At 36.9% G+C, this 7,500-nt stretch overlaps 1 non-coding gene across 1 annotated transcript; it reads left to right on the top strand.

Annotated features, from left to right (window-relative positions):
* Nucleotides 1–5,492: 5,492 nt before the first annotated feature.
* Nucleotides 5,493–5,564, top strand: TRNAC-GCA (transfer RNA cysteine (anticodon GCA)). The gene has a single exon. It is a non-coding gene; the product is annotated as a tRNA-Cys (tRNA).
* Nucleotides 5,565–7,500: the final 1,936 nt, after the last annotated feature.

Genomic DNA, 7,500 nt, shown 5'->3' with positions numbered 1-7,500 from the left:
TTCAAATTTTGTTCTAGAAAACCCCCAAAGATCTACTCCTTACTCAAGTTCCCAGTCAGGGCCAACCAAACATTTCATTGATTCATTCTTCCTTTTCTTTTAGTTAGATCTTTTATTTAGATTTTCTGAATTCCTTCTTCAATTACGACATAAATGAAATGTTAAATTCTTGAGTAGTCTACTTTCCTTCGAATGCTGAATCCCCTTAAAAGAATACCTTGGAATTCATAAGGAATTTACTTGTCTATGTATCATTCCATTTGATCTTTTAGGTCTCTACTTCACCTCGACGGTTATGACATGATGCCCTTTAAATTAAAGCCTATATGCGATGAATAGGCCCTTGTAACCATGCCACATTTGCTTATTGGAAACAGAATTTCTTTCTAAACTCAAAGAAATGGAATGCTTAATTCCACGAAAGAAGTCTTTTTCACGAGGTACAACTAGCAATTCCTATTTATCTCTTACGGAATCGACCATAGATCAATTCCCCTTTTATTTGGGAGTCTTAAATACACCCATAATTCTGAGCTTCATGTTACTCCACCAAGAGACATGTCAGAGTCAGGGCATCCCAATTGGATTGAATGGGATGACAGTTTCTTATTCCCAATCTGTAAAATAATAATTTTGATCAAATCACACATCGCAGTATACTAGGCCTTCTAATTCTTTAAGAGGTTTATCTAAAAGATTCGCGATATAACTAGGAAGACGTTTCAAATACCACACATGAGTTACTGGACATGCCAGTTTGATGTATCCCATTTGATATCTTCGTATCCGAGAATCAACAAACTCGACCCCGCATTGTTCACAAAAATTTCGGGTCTTCTTTTTCATCTCCGATTACTCGATAGTTTCCACAAGCACAAATTCCACTTTTTATAGGCCCAAAATTCTTTCACAAAACAATCCATCTTTTTCTGGTTTATTGGTTTTGTAATGAAAAGTATAGGGTTTTGTCACCTCTCCAACTATCTCTCCATTAGGTAGGATTTTATTGGCCCAAGCACTTATTTGTTCAGGAGAAACTAATCCAATTCGAAGGTGTTGATGTTTATATCGGTCAATCATAGAAGAAAAATTCTGATTCATTTCCGATCAAGCTTCCTGCCTATTAATCTGGAAGTTCTTCTCAGATACAAGGAAATGATTCAATTCCAGAGCCAAAGATCGTAGTTCTCGAACGAGCAATCGAAAGGATTCTGGAGCATCCTCGGGTTTAGGTATTGTTCCTCCAATGATCGTAGTACCAAGTACTTCCTGACGAGCTCTAATATGATCAGATTTATAAGTAAGCATCTCTTGTAAAATATGAGCAACACCAAATCCCTCTAGAGCCCAAACTTCCATTTCTCCTACCCGTTGCCCCCCCTTGCTTGGCCCTTCCCCTAAGGGGTTGTTGTGTAACAAGCGCGTAATGTCCACTGGAACGCCCATGGATTTTATCATCAACTTGATGAATTAATTTCAGGATATAGGACTTTCCTATTATAACAGGTTGTTCAAAAGGATCTCCTGTTCTTCCATCAAATATTCTGCTTTTTCCCGGATACTCGGGTTCAAATACCCATGGATTCGCTGTTTGCTTACTGGCTTCATATAATTCAGGAAACACTAGTTTTCTGGAGGCCTCTTGCTCATATCTCTCATCAAAGGGTGCTATTCGATAATGCCTGTCTAGCAGATCCCCCGCTAACCCGAGCGAGCATTCAAATATCTGTCCTACATTCATTCGTGAAGGTACTCCTAATGGGTTGAAGACCATATCAACAGGCGTTCCATCTTGTAAATAAGGCATATCTTGTCTAGGCAAAATTTTTGAAATGATACCTTTATTCCCATGTCTTCAGCGACTTTATCACCTACCTTGATTTCACGTTTCTGTGAAATATATACACGAATCATTTCTGGATTATAACTGGAACCCCCCTTTTTCCGGATCCATCTCACATCAATAACTCGACCTCTGCCACCTATAGGCAATTTTAGACAAGTTTTCCTTTGCAGTGGATACCTGAATGCCAAGTATGGCTCGTAATAATCTATCTTCCGGGGCATAGGATGATTCTTTCGTCATCTGAGGCGTTAATTTACCTACTAAAATATCACCCGTTTCGACCAAGATCCCAGCATCACAATTCCATTTCTGTCTAAATTGCGGAGTAAATGGGCTTCTAAATGGGGTATTTCATTAGTGATCCTTTCAGGGCCTTGGCTTGTCACATGAGTCTGAATTTCATATTTCCGTATGTGAAAAGAAGTATAAATATCTCCATATACTAGACGTTCGCTGATGAGTACCGCGTCTTCAAAATTGTAGCCTTCCCATGGCATATAAGCTACTAATACGTTTTTTCCCAAAGCGAGTTCGCCACCAACTGTAGCAAGACCATCCGCTAAAATTTGTCCCTTTTTAATGCAGTTACCCCGCTGAACCTGGGATTTTTGATGCATACAAGTATTTTTGTTGGAACGTTGATACATAACCAATGGAATGCTTAGAGTGTCTCCATTACCTGATAAAATTATTTTGTCAGTATCGGTATAAATGATCTTTCCCTCGTGTTCGGCTATAGCGGAAACCCCCGAATCAAGAGCTACTTGGCGTTCCAACCCAGTTCCAACAATGCACTTCTCGGACCGAAAAAGCGGGACTGCTTGACGTTGCATATTAGAACTCATTAAAGCCCGATTCGCATCATTGTGCTCGATAAAAGGAATGAGGGAAGCACCAATCGAAAAATATTGGAAGGGAAAAATGCTTCGAAGATGAATCTGTTCCCATGCAATAGTCAGGTATTCTTGACGGTATCGAGCTGGAACAACCTGTTCTTCCTGAATGCCCTGATTCAACGCCAAAGAATTTCCTGCCGATACCATATAGTATTCATCTCTACTTGGTGATAAATAAACCACCCGCACCTCTTTGAATCTCTCAGAAATTTCAAAAAATGGGCTTTCTAGAGACCCCCAATGACCAATCCTAGCATGAATAGCTAAGGATCCAATAAGTCCAACATTGATTCCTTCAGACGTGTCAATTGGGGCAAATACGTCCATAGTGACTAGGATGTATATCTCGTATCCGAAAACTAGCAGTTCGCCCTGTCAATCCCCCAGGACCCAAATAACTCAATTTTCGCCCATGAACTATTTGTGTCAATGGATTAGTTCGATCCAAAACATGAGATAAGGGGTGTAGGCCGAAAAATGATTCATAAGTGGTTGTTAATGGAGTTGAAGTTACCAAATTATGAGGAGTCGGTACCAATTTATGCCTAATTGCTCCACATATAGTTCCTCGAACCACATTTTCTAAACGAACCAGAGCCAATCCGAATTGATCTTGTAACAGATCCGCTACAGAACGAATACGTTTATTTTTCAAGTGATTCATATCATCAAGTGTACCCATTCCAAATTTCATTCCGATCAAATCATCCGCAGCTGCCAATACATCTCGCGGTAACAAAAATGTATTGTTCTGAGGTATATCAAGATTCAGTCTTCGGTTCATATTTCGTCGACCAATCCTTCCTAATTCACATCTTTGTTGAAAAAATTTCTTTTGTAATTCCTTACATAAGGACTCAGAAAATACCGGATCCCCGCCTACACAAGCAAATTGTTGATAAAATTCCAAAATGGCATTTTCTTTTGACCCAATCTTTTTTTTCTCCTTATCATTCGGGAAAGACAAGAAAATTTCGGGGTAGCAAACATTATCTAGAATTTCTCTTAGATTCGAACCCATAGCTGATGATGGAACTAGAATAGATATTTTTGTTTCCTACTCACACGAGCCCATATCCTTGCTTTTCGATCAATCTCTAATTCTGATCTTCCTCCCCCAATCGGATATTATGGTGGCGGTATAGACCGAAATTCCGTTATGGTCCAATTCTGAACGGTAATAAATACCGGGGCTTTGCAATATTTGATTGATCACAATTCTGTATATTCCATTTACTATAGAGGTTCCCAGGGAATTCATTAGAGGAATGTTTCCAATAAATATGGTTTGTTCTTGTATATCCCTACCGGTTTTCCAAATTAATCCCGCGGGTACATATAATTCAGAAGAATATGTGAGTGATTCATACACAGCATCTCTTTCTTTTATCAAGGGTTCTACCAATTGATATGTTTCCACAAATAATTGAAATTCAATTTCTTGATCTATATCTTCAATTTTTGGAAACTTATAAAGTTCTTCCATCAAGCCCTGATCAATGAACCTACAAAATCCCTCAAATTGTATCTGACTAAACCCAGGTATTGTAGACAGTCCCTCATTTCTATCCCGGAGCATCTTAAGTTTCCCATTTATTGCAAAAATCCCATTATTGGCACATTCTTCATCGAACCAAAGGGATCGATCTAGCAATGATGGAATGTATATTCTGTTTACTGAATCACATGAAATTTTACCCAACTCCATATCATATATGTAATGTATCAAATACGTGTGAGGGGAAGAAAGGAATAAAGAGAATTTTCTACTCAAATTAAAATTTGCAACAGATACAAATTGATAAAACATTCCTGGAAACGTAATTATGCCGATTATACTTTTTTGGAGTCTTGTATAGAATATAAAAAGTCGTCCAATTTCTACCTATTATTATGATATTACAACCCGATTGGGCACTAGAAAAATAAATGATTCAAGAGTTGATCTCTTCTCTATGAATGAGATAAAGACAGAATAATCAGGAACAGTACAGTATAGAGTTTCTTTTTTTTTTAGCACTTAACTTTTTTCGCCGATTCCATTGTTCAAAAAAGGATTCGTAGAGAAGAGAGACACTTTTACCCATTTGTTTTTGTTAATAAAATTCGTGGAATATGATTGAAGTACGTAAGGGAGGTTGTATTAGTAAACACTCGCAGATCTAGCTATCTAGCTATCCACATATCTCCTATCCCAGTTCTACTTGGGACAAGATGGGACGTGCTATATCATAATTTCAATTTTCGATTCAATGAAAAATTGAAACACGATAATTCCCTATAGGCACATATGGCTAAGATACCTGATTAGATATATCTGTGTAACAATTTTTGTTCTGGGGTTTACATATATACATAATTCTTGTTATAATGTAACTTGAATTGAAAAGGATTCATTATGGAAAAGAATTTATACTGATTAGTTGTGTATCAACTTTATTTTTATGAAACACAATTTTAAATCCAAGAACCCTTCGTGAATTCAAGTCAATAGTTAATGGTTCCAATTTGCCCTGCATTTTTCATTCTGTAACTGAAAACCCGCAATTTCTCTTGAAAGAGAAAAAGGGAGGGAAGTTTTTATGCGTTGTGTGTTTTGAGATTTGAGATACCATACAATCAATCGAAGGGAATCGACTGGATCCAAAAAGAAGATATTTTTTTAGATTTAGGAACGGGATAAAGAAAACGGGATTCAAGATGCAAATTCAATCAAAAAAGAAAATATTTCCATCTATTTATATTATATTGGCGGCATGGGCCGAGTGGTAAGGCGGGGGACTGCAAATCCTTTTTCCCCAGTTCAAATCCGGGTGCCGCCTCATCGACAAAAAACTCGAAATCCTTTATTCGTTCTGCTGACATAACTCGCCGAATTTTTGCTCAGCAGAAATAGAGGAAAAAGACTAGGACTGTAAATCCTTGCCCCTAGGACCCGAGGGAGGATTATAGTATAGGAAGGGTCTGTCTAGCTATCAAGACTTACTGATTCCCTTCCACTACTAGTGTAGTGTCTACTGACTGAGTTTTGGGTTAGATTGGATAATCGGATGGGGAATCAAATTCGTAGTTGTGGAACGGGGGGCAGATACCTTTATAGTATACAGACTCACGAGAGTCTCGAAATGCTCAGACAGCCAATCCATATTGGATTGGATAGAGAATTACCCTTTGTTTTATTTATAGAATAAAACAAAAGTTGAAAAAAAACTTCTTTTCGATAACCCCCAATATAGAGGTATGCGATAGGGGGTGATCTATCTTGATTGTAGATTGCCATGGCTCTTGCTTATGAAGGGCAAGAAAAGAAACCATAGGTCTTACTATTCCTACATGTTCCATTAATAACATAATACCAAGGGAGTAACTGCCTATCTTGCTTGTGCTTAATGCTTCCCGATTCTACCAGAAATCATATAGGAACTTATTATGTGTGGATTTATTGGATTGTTTCATCAATAGCGTTTGGTCAGAATGCCTTTTTGACTCTGCGCCATTGATTCCACTATTATTAGTGATCAATAATGTAAGAATTCCTTCATAGAGATAGGGGACATAATTCACATGGATATAGTAAGTCTTGCTTGGTCTGCTTTAATGGTAGTCTTTACATTTTCCCTTTCACTTGTAGTATGGGGAAGAAGTGGACTCTAGAGATACTACTAATTGGGTTGAGTAATCAAACAGTATTAATTATTTCATAGATCGTTCTGCAAATAGTTTTAAAATAAAAAGATTTCCATTTCAAAATTCTACTGGAATCCAGTAATGTAATAGTAATATATGAATAATAACCTTTCAATCAAACAAACATTTCAATGATTCCCATGTTCGTATTTGTAAAGTAAAAGAAGATACACATGAGATAAAATTTTTTACAACCGAACTCTTCCTAAATATTCTATTTCGATGAACTAACTAGTTCTTACCAGAATTTTATATGGATATTACAATGAGAAGCAACCGATCCCCTTTTTAATTTCTTTCCCTCTTTACTGTTCATGTTCAAAGAGGAAGTCGTTCTGTTATTACGTAGATACGTACTTTCTCCCGGAGGCAGCATAGATATAGTCGTTGTCCAACGAAGTACTACGAAGAATAAGATCTTATTTGGACGATTCGCATATTGCGCACTTACTCTTTGTTTTATACTCCTAGAAATCTCTTATTTATACTTTATCGACCCTGGTTTAAGCGTTCGAAATCCGTGGGATCTACTACTCTTTTTTTTCCAAATCTGAAGAATTTTTCCATAGAAGTCTTTGGATCATCTGTCAACGGCTCAATCAATTATTTGTTCGGAATGCTAAAAAAAGTCTTACTTTGTTTCTTTTATTTGATAGAATAATTGATTTGAGTCTTTCGACAAAGCCCGGGATCTATATTGGAAATAATAAGAAACCCAGTAATTATAACCGTAAAAGTAAGAGCAAGATTCGATTATTTCGGATTGATCGAAAGTAATACAAATAGATGGAGGGAAGAACTAGGGTTGGGGTGCTATTTAAATGTAAATTACATATATGTAATTTACATTTAAATATATGAAGATATATATTGTAGATTAATCTATATTAAGCCTATATCTCTTTATAGAATACAGTACAACTTTAGACAATACACTAATAGATAGTGTGGTAGAAAGGTTCATATATTTCTTTCTACCATACTATCGGATCTCATATACTGCTGATTCTAGTCCGCTCATTTCATTTAAGGCGCGGAATGCAAATCACTTTCATTTCTTCAATCATTGAC

Source organism: Eschscholzia californica, unplaced genomic scaffold, assembly GCF_041429995.1.
Source record: "Eschscholzia californica isolate CP2 unplaced genomic scaffold, dmEscCali1.0.p SCAF_289, whole genome shotgun sequence".
In the NCBI taxonomy this organism is placed as follows: Eukaryota; Viridiplantae; Streptophyta; class Magnoliopsida; order Ranunculales; family Papaveraceae; genus Eschscholzia; species Eschscholzia californica.
The sequence above is the reverse complement of the archived record's forward strand: the minus strand, read 5'-3'. Positions and strand labels throughout refer to the sequence as shown.